We start from the raw sequence: 13,460 nt of genomic DNA, 5'->3' as shown, positions 1-13,460 counted from the left end.
CTCCCTTCTGTTTTTTCTTGTCCCCTGTCACTGAGGAAACACACTAACTTCAGGTCCCTGGGCCTGTGGAATTATTGAGAAGACCCACGTTAAGGGAGAAAGCTGGGAGAATTTGGAGAATTACCCCAATACTTTGTTGAGCAGTGTTCTTGATGGTGAATAAGGGGCCATGTGGAACCATTGACTTCCCTGAAATGTCCATTCACCCTGCAAGTAACAGAATCAAAGAATGATCTAATTCAGAAAGTGGAGGGACTTAAAATTGGCTTGGAATGCCCGAGGCTAACACCTCTCTTGATTAACTACATCTCTAACTTCAGCCCTGCTAATGACCATGTACTTATCTAGACTTTGCAGAACTCTAGGACAGAGGACAAATCCTGTCCATCCAGTAAAATCCGTATATGTCTATTTTTTGGAAACTTTTTGAAAGGTCAAGTTAACTATTAGTAGTAATCTTTTCCCGTTGTAAAACAGAATATGAACCAGAAAAACTATACGTTTTAGAACCTCCTTGCAACCAACAATTGATGATAATAAGGATAATGATAATGTTAAATTCTATTAGCCTCACCTAGTGACTTGCAGCACTAGCCTACCTTGAAAATCCAAATAAATTAACATTATAACAAAGTTAAATAGCTCCAAGCACACTATGCTGGTGGATTACTGACATTTGAGATGAGGTCGTATTCCATTGCAGTTGGATAGCTAATTTCCCCCAAATCTGCAAAGAACCATGTGTTCCAAAGCCATAAATTTGGGGGGAGGGCTGATTTGTAAGCAGGGTATGGATTGGGGGAGCCAAGTTGAACATTACACAAAGATATGAATGGAATTATTTTAGAGGTTCACCCACTGGGCAGCAGAGAAAAGTGGGAAGGAATTTCCCACTACTATGAAAACCACATTGAGCAAAGAAGAGAAACTACATTCTGGTAAATCACTTTTATTAAGAATCTATGACATCGATCAGACCGTCAAACCTCAGAGGGAAGGTAGGGGAGGGTGGGGGTAAAGGGAAGAGATCAACCAAAGGACTTATATGCAAGCATATAGGCCTAACCAATGGACACAGACAACAGCGGGGTGAGGGCATGAGTGCAGGGGATGGGGGATAACGTGGGGATAAGGACACATATGTAATAACTTAATCAATAAAAAAAATTATAAATAAATAAATCAAAAATCTATGACATGTTCAACACAGACCAGGTTCTGGGACAATAAGATTTGACCTAAACTTCCAATATCAAGGATGTGAAATAAGAACAGTTAAGTACTTCTTTATCCCTACCACTAACAATCCCCTCCCCCCCAAATGGTTTTCTACCACCTCTGCTTAAGGAGAGAGCAAGTAAACATTCAATTGTCAAATCCAGTGACTTTTGCTCTTAAGTAATTTTTTAGGCTAATAATGAACCCAAAGAGATCTCTCTCTCTCTCTCTCTCTCTCTCTCTCTCTCTCTCTCTCTCACACACACACACACACACACACACACACACGCACACACACTCCTATTCAACATTTTGTTCTGTATTCATAACATTTCAATTCTTTTTCTTTGGTCCCTGTTATCAGTGGGCACACAGCTTAACACAACATCTTCCAAATTTTTTTCCATATAAATATTCCGTCTACATATCTACTATTTTAAATAGTTTCCCATGCTTAAGGACACATGGCAAGTGTCCCACATTCACACATGTGTTTGCATACATAACATATTCCTTCTTCTCCTTGCAAGGAATGGAGGAACTTGAAACCTGAAGATAATGGAGAATGACGAATCCTTCTTTTCCCAACTCTGCACTGACCTCTTCATCCCCACAAATAAACCAAGTATCAAAGACAGTTTCTTTACTTGCTCTCATGAAAGACGTAATGGTGTGAGTGTAGCCTTTTCCAACTATAGCTCTATGTTAGAATCTCCAAGGTGATCTTCTAAAGAATATTAACACCTGGACGTCATACTTTGAGATTCTGGTATAATTAGTGGAGTGAAAAGGGTCTTAAAATCACCTGGCTGGCATGGTTCAGTGGTTGAGTGGTGACCTATCAATCAGGAGGTCACAGTTGGATTCCTGGTCAGGGAATATGCCCAGGTTGCAAGCTCAATCCCCAGTGTGGGGTGTGCAGGAGGCATATGTAATAACTTAATCAATAAAAAAAACGGGGTGGGGGCACCCAAGACCCAGGAGGCAGCCAATCAATAATTCTCATCATTAATGTTTCTTTCTCTTTCACCCTATCCCTTCCTCTTTGAAATCAATAAAAATATATTTTTTTAAAAAAGAAAGGGTCTTAAATTTAAAGACAGATGGACTTGCATCTGTCTTTAAATTTAAAGTCCCTTTCTATCACTGTGAGTTATACGCTCTTGGGGAAGTTACCTAAATTCTCTGCCTCAGTCTTCTAATCTGTAAAATGGAAATAGTATTATTACTGAGAGGATCATATATAATATATGTAAAACCACCAGCATACTCCTTAAATGGTATACCTCCAAAAATGGCAGCTTATTATTATTCATATTCACAGTTCTTCAGGATTCCCGATAATAAAACAAAAACCACAGTTAAAAAAAAAAAAGGTTCTGAAGTCTTTAAGGATTCTAACATACTTTCAAATGCCATGCTGTTTAGTATCTATGTCCATAAAAAACTGTGCAGTATCTGAAATACTATTGTGACATCTTAAAGAGGTAACATATCTTGGTGCTAAGCAATGATGCATTCTGACTTTTATTCCTGTCCCACATTTCTTTTTATTAAATGTCGTGATCTAATTTAAAACAAATATATTAACTGACTGGGTTATTACATGACCAATATTTTTAACCACGACAGAGTATAATGGAAAGCTCTTCCATGTTTATTTAACAGTAGAGCATTACTGCTGTGTAAATGAAGTCTGAAATTCATGGTCTGTTGTTTAATGGTGCTGTTTCTTATGTTTATTTTTCCAAGTTACATACAAAATTACACTGTATACAAATATGAGTAGCTAGAAACTGGACGCATTACCAAGATGCTATTAAGTCGTTATGGTCTGATAGTCCTCAGTAGCATCTCATTGGTGTGGTGTCTTGTGACCAAAAGCCAACAACGCAAATGTGTGACTGCAAAACTCAAATATAAACAGGAAAGAGAAAAGCACGTGCAAATGTGGCAAAACACCTTTTCATTTCAGTGCATCGACCGGAATTAGAAACCAAATGTTTTTTTCTCGAAAGCAACCCCGCGTCTCTATAAACACCTCCCTGTGGTGGGAGAACTCCCAAGAAAAAAATGCAGAAGGAGGTACACTGGACACATCGCGGGTCCCTTCTTCTGCAGGACGGCATAGTCTTCTTCCTTTTCACAGAAAAAGGCCTGGCCCTGTTACTAAAAATGAAAGTGAAGAATTCGTGAGCACAGAAGGTCTTGCAGGGACAGAGAGTATGAGCACTCCGACTCCTGAGAAAGCAAGCAAAGGAGAGCAATTATTTCCATTCTCAGTCTTTGTGTTCCAGATATTGGAACGAATAAAGGAGGTATTGGGAAAGTGCCTGGAGGCACCACCCCAAATGTTTTCAATTACTATTCTGAACATTCATTAACCATCAAAAATATGCCATGCTGAACAGTCTTGGGTAGATATCAATCAAAAGCACATTTTCTCACAAATGAACAGGGCGGGGGCGGTGGGGGGTGTCCAAGACCCAGTTCTGGCATCTTTATTCCTTTGGATTCTTTTCTCTGGGAAAATATCACTTTAAATTGCTGTTTATGCTCATAATAGACTAGTGCCTTTGAGGCCTTTACTATTTAAAGTGCGCTTAATGTACAGTCAATGTACATGGAAAGTTCGCGCTGCTTATACGCAGCTCAAAGGATTTCAAACCACCTCCCTGGAAGCCCTTCCTCTCCCCTCAAAATTCCCATCTGAGTTTCCTGGAGGCTGAGTTTCAACAGAGCACGACGGAGACGCCTCTCAGAAATGGATTTCGCTCGCTGATGTGAGAGCCATCTCTGTTACCGCTCAGCTTCCATGCGGGAGAACACACGCCACCGACTCGCTGCGATGGGAAATGCCGTACCAGGCATCAAGCCCTGTTCTCACCCTTTCCCCCAATCTTCCAGGGTCATATTTTTCTTTTGGTTTCATTCCTCGCATTTGTTGTGCTTATTGTCGAGGTCCTTTTGCCTTCGGAATTCCCACCCAATTCAATGAACTCATTTGGTGCCTAGCGTTTTCTGTCCTCTCTCTGGCAGGTGCTAGGGTTAAGTCTTAAGAGTGTCCACACTCCATTTCCATTTCACACACTTCTCGGTCTCGGTCCACATGTGGCTGTCCATAGGGGACCCACATCAGCTCTGTCCCATGTCACCCTGAACTTCCATTCCTCCTGGGAGAGCTCAAACATTCTTTTTTTTTTTAAGACTTTTTAATTGACTTTTTAGAGAGAGGGAGAGCAAAAGAGAGGGAGAAACATCGATGCGAGAGCAAAACACTGACAGGCTGCCTCCTGCACAACCCCTGACCAGAGATTGAGCGTGCAGCCCGAACATGTGCCCCGACCAGGAATCGAACTGGCAACATTTTTGGTGCACGGACAACGCCTACACAACCGAGCCACACCAGCCCCAGGTGAGAGATCAGCCTAAGAGTAAGGGAAGAGCAAAAGGATGGAGAACTAACTAGTCTGCATTCCAGATAAAGGAGCAGAGACCTGGAAACATTACCTGGATTCCACCCCTATATTATTCTTCAAAATAATGGATATTATAAATCAAATGCCTACAGAGGTCCAGGAGTTAAGTGATCAACTCTGAGTGGGGACCATGGAGGTGCAGCACACGCCCCCAGCACTGCACTGTCTCAAACACCCTCCTCTACCGCTGGCATCTGTCTTGGTTCGTTTCCTATTGCGAGATACCCTGCAATTCCAGTATAATAACATTCCTGAAAGTTCCCCTTTGGGCCAATACGTCACAGGATATTAGATCTGGGCTGGTCAAAAGCGAGTTCTAATATCTTCTCCAGCTTCCACAGCCTGCTTCCTCACCGACTTCAGATCCTTGTCCAAGTGTCACTGTCCAGGCACCCTTCCCTGACCTCACTGTTTAAAGTCATTAGCCCTTTTCTCCGAGCAATTCCCTTTCCCTGCTTTACTCTCTCCATGGCACTGCCACCTGACATACTATCATTTTCACATATGTATTTGTCTCTTCTTTCTAGAATACAATCTTTGTCAGGGTAGAGATTTTTGCCATTTTTTTCACTGTTCTATCAACAGTACCTAGACTAGTACCTGGCTTATAACAGACTAGAGGCCTGATGCACGAACTTGCAGCCGCGGCCGCTTGCCTAGGCCCTCACAGCCCCGGCTTCGTACGGAAGGTCATCTGGAAGGACATTCGGGCTAATTAGCATACTATGCTTTTATTATTATAGATACTCAGTAATGTCTGAGACAGATGAAAGACTATTCTTTGATGACTAGATGTCAAGAGTGGCTGCACCATCTAGGTCTTTTAGCAGCTAATGGGAGAAGGATAGGACACAAGAAGCCCGAGGGGCCGCAAGATTAAAAAAATAATTGAATCCATACACTTCTCATGATAATGAAAGTTCCCCCTACACCTCTCCTCATAATGTCACCAGCTGCTTCTTAAGGTGACACAAGTCAAGAGAATGGAGAAGAGGGGAGGAGACAATACCTATACAATTTTTTTGAATGGTTTGCTTCTTCAAGAAGGAATAAAGATACTACCTAGCCTACCACTATGGGGCAGCAGCCAGCTTGAAGTCAGTACCTGATGTTTAAGGTTTTGCAAACCAGACTATCTTCTCTGGAGAAACCTTGGAGAGAAGTCAGGGCCTACAGGTGGGGAGGAGACCAGAAGTGGTCTATGACATAGTGGAATGATGGTCAGAAGGCGAGTAGAGAGATGCCTTTTAGTCCCAACCAGACTGTGAATCATGCTACCCCCTGTGCTCTGTAAGGTACATATTGTGGAACACTCACTGTCACTCTCTCTGAAATCATTATTTCATTTGACAAATTAAGAATACCTACCAGGTCAAAGCATTGTGCCAGGTGCCATAGGGGAGAGAATCAAGTCCCTGCCTGCAAAAACCGAGTTACTGTGTGGTATGTTGAGATTGCTGGGCCTCTGAGCTTTACCTGAGTCAGGAGACCTATGGTGAAATCCCGGATAGGAGAACTGAGCCTTTCATATCTGCCTTGATTGGTCCCCTTTAGAACTTTTATCTGTAGTTGCATGCCACAGGAATGCTAGAGAGAGTTATTTTATCATTATTTTGTTATAAGAAAGCCATATATTAGAATCAGCTGAGGTCTTGCTGACTTTTTGTGACCCCGAGTCTTCCATAAAATTGATACAATTACAGACATACCTCATTTCATTGTGCTTCGCTGTATTGCGCTTCAGAGATATTCTTGCACTTTTTTTTACAAATTGAAGGCAAGGCCCTCCATGACCAAAGGATTACGACTTGTTTTATTACAATACTTTCTTTATCGTGGTGGTCTGGAATCCGTATGGTATGCCCGTATGGTGTTAAGCACTCCCAAATGTATGCAAACCATCATATTCACTCTGTCCACAGGCAAATAGCCCAATAGATAATCTGCCATTTTATAGAAAGGTGGCATAGCTCCATGCTTACCATCTCGCCCAAAATGAGACCACCCACCAAGTAAACCAGGTCACATTTGAAGGAATTCGTTATTAGAACATTCCAAGCAAACACAAGAAAGATGGGAGAATGTTAACTAAGAATCACTTTGAACAAAGAGTTGGGTAGGTGGAAAATGACAGCTGAAATCCTAACTTGCTATTTGGCGCAAAGTTGAAGGCCAGAGTCAGGAAAAAGGGTTACCAGGAGCTATAAGAGCTCAACACCACCCTGACCGGTTTGGCTCAGTGGATAGAGCGTCAGCCTGCGGACTCAAGGGTCCCAGGTTCGATTCCGGTGAAGGGCATGTACCTTGGTTGCAGGCACATCCCCAGTAGGGAGTGTGCAGGAGGCAGCTGATCGATGTTTCTCTCTCATCGATGTTTCTAACTCTCTATCCCTCTCCCTTCCTCTCTGTAAAAATTCAATAAAATATATTTAAAATAAAAAAAAAAGAGGTCAACACCATGTTGACATGCACATGGAAGGTACTGCTTGGAGGGAAGGAGGAGACCATGACAAGCCAATGTCCTTATTTTGGAGCACTCTGTTTTGAACATGTCAGGAGATAGGAGGTAAAAGAAGCTAAAGTAAGAAGAGTTGCCTATGACACCTAGGGAAATGGTTATAATTTCTAATTTTAAAAATGAGAAGAATGTGTAGACCAGACTATGACTGCAAAGAAACCATCCACAGCAAGAGTATTTAGGACGTTAGTATTTTCAGTTAATAGCTACTAAGTCCTAACACCAGAGACAAGATTTCTCCTTCAAGGGAGGAAAATAGCCATTAGCGCCATATTCTAGACGGGGAAAATCTGAGTTCAGTGAATGGAGAATTTCCTGAAGGGAGATTTTGACAAAAAAGAGGAGCTGATGTTTCCTTAGTTAAAAAGTCTTTTGCAGCCCTAACCAGTTTGGCTCAGTGGATAGAGCATCGACCTGAGGACTGAAAGGTCCCAGGTTCAATTCCGGTCAAGGGCATGTACCTTGGTTGCAGGCACATCCCCAGTAGGAGGTGTGTAGGAGGCAGCTGATCGATGTTTCTAACTCTCTATCCCTCTCCCTTGCTCTCTGTAAAAAATCAATAAAATATATATATTTTTAAAAAGTCCTTCGCAAGGTTATGTAAAACCCTAGGAATCACATGGAAGAAACCTCCCAATAACTCTCATTGTCATCTTGGGGTGCAGAGGGGAAAGAAAACAAATACATCTAATTCCAATAACGTCTTTACACAAACAATAAAATTTCAGCCTCATGTTTTTGAAATACTAAGTAGTTTTCCTCCTGGCATGTCAATATAGAATCAGTATAATTTTTAAATTTAATTCACAAAAAAGTAAAATGGATCACTTCCTAAAAGATACAGGAATAAATACTAGCAAGAAAAACTTATTTTCAATGTGTTTATGTATTACAGTAATTCAATAAAAAAACATGGGATGGGGGCAAAATGATTCTAGTATTAGAAAATTGCTTTTTCAGAACCATACCAAGCAGTATCATAGAACGAGGAAGTTGAAGGACTTAACCTTTCTGCTTGACCCATGGCAGAATTAAATTATATCTTCCCCAACCTGATTTCTTCCATGAAATCTATTCTGTTTAGGATGAAGGTCAAGTACCAAGTGAGAATGATTTAGTGCTGCTCTTCAAATCCAATTCCATAATCATACTTCTGTCTCAAAATACCAGCTGGACATCAAAGATGAAGAAAAAAAAGACCAAAAAAATGGAGCCACACTCTCAAGCATGTTATGAAACTGGAATATGACCATTTCAGATTCTATCTTCCTAAGTACAAATAGTACTTTCATTCACCCAACACTGAACAAACAGGGCAGCTGTTGCTGGCTTCACTGTTTTTTAGCATCTCACCTTTTCACACGGAGCAGCAACCTCCATCGTTATCTCCCCTTTCTCAAAAGAACTTGACTTCTTTGGAAAAACTTCAGTGCTTACATTAAATTCTTTTATTTCCTTGTCTGTCCATGTAGAGTAGTCACTTGACTCCAGAGAAAGTAAAATTCGACAACTGCAAATACTTCAGAAATAGGCAGGACCAAAATAGCACAGTGGACAAGCATAGCAACTGTCTAGTCCTTAACACAAACCTAACAGCAGCTTGGAATGGGACACGAACTACTGTTTATTAACTATCCTCCATGCAATGAGGTTGCACAGGTGTTGAGGAGGATGATGTCATTAAAGTAGATGGCCTAAAACAAAGTCTGAGCTAGGCAAAAAAGGAATATTCTCCCCCACTTTGCCCTTCTAAAGCACTTCGGAGGCATGCCATAGATTAAAGTTATTCTTTGTGGATAAATTCCAGTTTTAATTAGATACTCCTGGAAAGATGAATTAACCACCATAAATTGAGTACCTACTATGTGCACTCATTTTTGCTTTGGTCTTTGCAAAGTAATAGAGGCAGAATCTACAGCCTAATTAGGGTAATCAGACACCTTGCCTTCAAAAGCTAAATAGGCAAAACAGCAAAATGTAAGGGGTCATCACATGACATAACTTAAGGACTGTGTGATGAAAAGGTGTGAATTCAAAGGGACAGGTAGATAGATGCCACCATGAATTTGGCAGATAGAGGTGGGCTTGAAATAAGGTTAAAAGTTCTGGCAGCTCTATAGAAGGAAAAAAGAACAAAAAATTTGCGGGGGCGGTAGGGGGGAGGAGGGTTGTCACATGAACAGAACCTAAAAATAGAAAGGCCCAAATTCTATTTGGGAGGCAAATATAAAGTGCCATTGGCTGGGTATGGTCTCTTTAAGACAGTTCAAAGACTTTTTGTATATTATGTAGTACACATCTAGAGACTGCCTTCCTCTCATTCTCATGGCAACAGACACGTGTGCCCACCTCTTCACCCCTTGTTTTGTGGATTTTCTTATTTTCTTTCCCCTATAATTTACTATCTTAACCATTTTTAAGTGTCCAGTTCAGTGGTATTAAGTACATTCATACTGCTGTACAACATCACCACCACCATCCATCTCCAGATCCCCTTTCATCTTACAAAACTGAAATTCTGTACCCATTAAACAATAACTGCCCATGATCCCCTTCCCTCAGCCACTGGCAACCATCAATCTACTTTCTTTTTTTCTTTTTTTATTAATCTCCTCACTGCCCCCAGGCCCAGGACTCTGGTAACTACCATTATATTCTCTCTGTTACTATGAGTTTGGCTTTTACTCCCACTACAATTCTACATGTGAGTGAGATCATGCTGTATTTGTCTTTCTGTGTCTAGTTTACTTCACTTAGCATAATATCTTCCAGACTCACCCATGTTGTCGCAAACAACAGGATTTTTTTTTCTTTTTTTATGAAACTGAGTACTATTCCATTGTGTTTATGTAGAATATACAGTGGTGGGCAAAAGTAGGTTTACAGTTATTCCTATGAAAAACAATACAGGAATTAATAAATAATACAAGAAGAAACTCTGTGCTTCACATACTCACAACTATAAACCTACTCTTGCCCACCGCTGTATTTTCTTTATCTACTCATCTACTGATGGACATTTATGCTGTTTCCATATCTTGACAAGTGTGAGCAATGTTTTATGGATATGGGAATACAGATAATTCTTTAAGGCAGTGATTTTATTTCCTTTGAATATCTACTCAGAGATGGGATTGCTGAGTCACATGGTAATTCTCTCTTTAATTTTTGAGAAACCTCCACCCTGTTTTCCCTTTTGGATGCCTTTTATTTCTTTTTCTTGCCTAACTGCTCTGGCTAGGACTTCCTGTACGATGCTAAATAGAAGTGTGAGAGCAGGCAACCCTTGTCTTCTTCCTGACCCTATAAGAGAAGCTTTCAGCTTTTCACCATTGAGTGCAATGCTAGGTGTGGGCTTGTCATATATGGCCTATATTATGTTGAGGCAAATTCCTTCTATACCTAATTTGTCAAGAGTTTTTAATCATAAAGTAATGTTGAATTTTGTCAAATACTTTTTCTGCACCTATGAGATGATATGATTTTTATTCTCCATTTTGTTAATGTGGTATATACCACATTTATTGATTTGTGTATATTGAACCATCCTTTTGTCCCAGGGATAAATCCCACTTGATCATGTGAATGATCCTTTTAAAGTGTGGCTGAACAGATATTGTTGACTGAAGTAATGCAACACATATATATAATATTTCATATTCTTCCTAAAATAATTTTCCTATGATTTTTCCAGTAAGCTGATATGAGAAGCAATTATGAATTTTCCAGAAGGTCAAGTAATAAAAGGGAGAATTCATCCTTTCTTCTAAACCAGGCTGGGAATATTATTACTCTGGGTTCAAATTCCAGCTTTACCAATTAACAGCTTTGTGACCCTGAGAAGTAAGTCAATTAACCTATCTGGTCCCTATTTTACCTATCTACAAAACACAAATGACAATAGTAGCTAACTCACAGTGTTTCTGAGAATTAAATAAGCCAATACATATAAAGAACTTAGTACAATGTAATGTGATAAGGGCTCAATAAATGTGAGCTAATATTCTTGGGCCTAAAACAAAATCCTAAAAATAATGAGATACCTGATCCATGAAAAAAATAAGTGAATTTTCAGCTGTGGGTCCAATAAATTAATCTCTTAAGCATCTACTATGTACACAGTACTTCATAGTGCTTAAAGTAGTGTCTAATATTAACTCTTAAAATAAACCTATTAAGTAGCTTATAACTATAATCACTCTGGAGGGAAGAAAAGCAAATATGAGGAAAAGTTAAGTAATATTCCCATTATGTCACAACTAGAACTTGAACCCAACAAGGTTGTATGAGTTACAAGACTCAACTTTTTCCATAAAGCCATACAGACAAAAGAACAAGAATACTTTCAATATTTTGGTTCTGTAAAGTGGAGTAGAATGATTGATTATAGTGGACTCTCATCTGACACAGAGTTAGGGTCTAAAATCAGATTTTAGGGCAAAAATGAAGTATAGACAAAGTGACCTTCAAAATGTCCCTGAATTTATCTTTACATTTTCGGTACTTGGGTCCTGAAAGCACAAAAGCCAAGAATTGATTCTTTTAGTTTTCCTTTGTATTTTTTTAATCTTTGAGGGAGGGAGTACTTTGCCATTGGGCAAAGCCCTTTTTCTTTTGAATTGGTGAAGAATTCAGCACATGGAATATGTGGTAAATAATTATTTGCCTTCTTACTCTCTGGACAGATAATATCATCATACACCCTTATTTATGTTCAAATAAATTTTGAGATTCCAACTAAATACTGCACATTGAACACATGTTTACCACCACTCTGACTCAAATCCCCACAAATCATAACAGCAGAAAAAAAAAGTTTTAAGAGAAATAAAAGACAAAGAAGAAGATAAAAACAATTAAATTTTGAAAGCTGGAGAGCAGATGAAATTAGCAAACCAGAAGAAGTATGTCAGCACTGGAGGAAGCCCCCAAGAGAATATGTACTGGATTTGGGCAATGTATACCAATGAAATATATGAATAAAACGGCCAAAATAGAGGAATGGCCAAAAGTAAAAAAACAAAAACAAACAAACAAAAAACACACACAATTAAATCCCCAGACCATCTCCACACTCCAAACTCCAAGGTCATCTTGGGCAGGAGTTACAATGGGGAGGGGAGGGCCAGCCCCACGTCCCAAGTATGTTCATAAGACACACCAGTACAGTCTTTGCCCCACCAAACTCTCAGGATAGATTTCCATTCATTTTTATCTTTAACTTCTCTCAGCATACTTTCAACACAGCAAATTCTCCTTCACTACCTATGGATAAGCTGCTAGTTCTCAGCCACTCATTTGGGTTTTGCAACTGACTATGGTATATTATATCTTTTGTTCCGCAGCACCCTGAATGAAACAATATAATATCCTATCACACTTACATAATAAAATATTATAAAGCTAAACACTGGTTCTTTAAAACATTATGCTACACCTATAATGAGAAAGGTGTCTGATTTAGTTGGGGTTAGGCAAAGAGCTAAGTCCTTATATTCCAAAGGACAACATCAATAGATAATATCAAAACCTGAAAACCAATCAAGAAATGGTAGTGGAAGCATGTTTGCATGTTTTTTGTGAACATTGAAGTAAAACTCAGGAGAAATAGCTCTAAGAGCTGGAAGAGGTTTACCCTGGGGAGTGGGAATTGAGCTGAGAAGGTGGGGCAGAAAAAGTATTACTAGTGTTCACTGTGAATCTTGCACATCTGTATAATTTTAAAAGTATTTATACATAACCTTGAAAAAATAAAATGCATATGCAGTACGCAGATGGTATCCCTCTCTCAGTTATTAACTCCATAGTCAGTTTTACATTCTATCCTCTCCAAAAATGTGCAATGACCACGTGGCTACGTCAAGTTAGGATGTCAGAATGATTAAGTGCAAGGCATACTTTAAACAGGTCTGAGAAAACCCATATTTAAATACTATAAACTAGGAGATGACACATAAGTCTATAAAGTCGTTCCCAAATGGATTCTTTAACACAGAGATCTTCCAACATATCTAAAATGAGTCAATTGATTTTTAAATATGATTTACATGCAGCATTAAAGCAATGTGTTCAATGAACATAGCAGAGCGGGCTGTATTCAATCTGCCATCCACACTAGCACACTGAGGATGATACAATTATGTGAGATTACTACCTTAAGAAAACTTGAAACAGCTGCTGGTTATATTTCAATCAAAATATCCACTTTTCAAATTTCTTAAAATGAGGCTATCAACCCATTATTA

At 39.5% G+C, this 13,460-nt stretch overlaps 1 long non-coding RNA gene across 2 annotated transcripts in view; it reads right to left on the bottom strand.

The window, feature by feature from the left end:
- The window catches only part of LOC132215161 (uncharacterized), a 155,114-nt gene that overhangs the window by 80,516 nt on the left and 61,138 nt on the right, over positions 1–13,460 (bottom strand). The window lies entirely within an intron of this gene.

Source organism: Myotis daubentonii, chromosome 14 (assembly GCF_963259705.1).
Source record: "Myotis daubentonii chromosome 14, mMyoDau2.1, whole genome shotgun sequence".
Lineage (NCBI taxonomy): Eukaryota > Metazoa > Chordata > Mammalia > Chiroptera > Vespertilionidae > Myotis > Myotis daubentonii.
Note: the sequence above shows the minus strand (reverse complement) of the source record. Positions and strands in the feature narration are given on the sequence as shown.